The following is a 1621-nucleotide window of genomic DNA, read 5'->3' on the forward strand; positions in this document are numbered from 1 at the left end:
GTTCTACCAATTTCTACCAAACTCGGTGTCGTTATTGTACTTGCCACACTGAAGCAAAACGCTGAAAATTGTTGAAATCGGACTAAAATTACGGCCGCTTTTCATATAACGGTAAATTTCAGATATGCTTGAAACTTCAATATTTCGAAATTTAAGGACGCTAATTTACTCAAAATTGATACACCCCGGCTTACCATCTAGCGGTAGCTTTCGGAAGGGTGAACAACATATATTTAATACTTGCGCCGGGTATTTAATGTTCGGCTCCGCCCGAACTTAGACTTTCTTACTTGTTTTATTTGTTAGCGTCTAGACGGCAATTTAAAAGTTTTTTTTTAATAACTTGATGCAGGTCTAAGGTCGTGAGAACTAGGCCCTTATTATGAGTTGCATTCGATTTTCGATCTGCGCTGGCTATCGAAGATCGAAAGTGAAATTTGCATTATGAGCTATGCAAGCGTGTCGTAATTTTCATTGAGAATCGAATTTTCTGTCGAACAGAATATTGCTTTCGTTGGTGTAGCGAAATGTTAGAAAATTGTGAAAAATTTATGATTTTGCATTTGTTTTCTTACTTTTTGGCGGCGAGAGACTAATTTGGAACATTTGTGGCTGCAATTTAGTTTGGCATCCCCGGAGTTTCGCGTCAAGGTAGCTATGGAACAGTAGAGGGAGTTCTCCTGATTGCAAATATATATACTTTTAGCCGCAGCAGGCTTATAGTTTTTAAGTTATTTGTTGTTAAAGTTTGTAAATTGAACTAACCTCTCGGCGCTATTTCACACAATAAACACTTTATTTATGTACACACTTCGGCAAAATAGTTGCATTAAAACCCCGGCGTGAGATTTCCACTTTAATATACAATTCTTAATTAATTAATTAAGTAAAACGCGTTTATAAATGTCTTCACAAACGTTTGCACATTTCACAAACAAGCAGAAATAACAATGGCACAAAATGTTGCTACCATACGTTAAAAAAATACACAAATAAGTGCGTATAATTAGGGAGTATAAGTGTACAATACGTACATACATTGCTCTTATTAAAAATAATAATATTAGGATCGATAGGGGTCTTACTCCTGATCATAACGGTATAATGTTTTTCGGGGGGAAATAATATTTACTGGTGTTATTGTAGTTCAAAGTACACAAATGTAGAAAACGTACATCCATAATTTGATAAATAATAAAAATTTTTAATAAAAAATCGCGCGATTTTTTATTATAAATTTTCGCCTGCGGCGCTTTTTCCATAAAAATCAATACTTCCATAAATAATGAAAATTTTTAATAAAAAATCGCGCGATTATTTATTAAAAATTTTCACCTTCGGCGCTTTTTCCATAAAAATCAATACTTTGATAAATAATGAAAATTTTTAATAAAAACTCGCGCGATTTTTTATTACAAACTTTCGCCTGCGGCGCTTTTTCTATAAAAATCAATACTTCGATAAATAATGAAAATACTTAGTGTGTTTAAATCCAATAATTACTTGTTGGAATTATAAGTAGACATTCTGGCAAAAGAGCAAATTAGCTCAAGCGATGATGTCGATAACCGTCGTTTTTGAATATTGTCAAAATTAGCAAAACCAAAGTAGCGACATCACT

The sequence above is a fragment of the Rhagoletis pomonella genome, unplaced genomic scaffold (genome assembly GCF_013731165.1).
Source record: "Rhagoletis pomonella isolate Grant_MI unplaced genomic scaffold, Rhpom_1.0 Rhpom_scaffold_00001, whole genome shotgun sequence".
NCBI lineage: Eukaryota > Metazoa > Arthropoda > Insecta > Diptera > Tephritidae > Rhagoletis > Rhagoletis pomonella.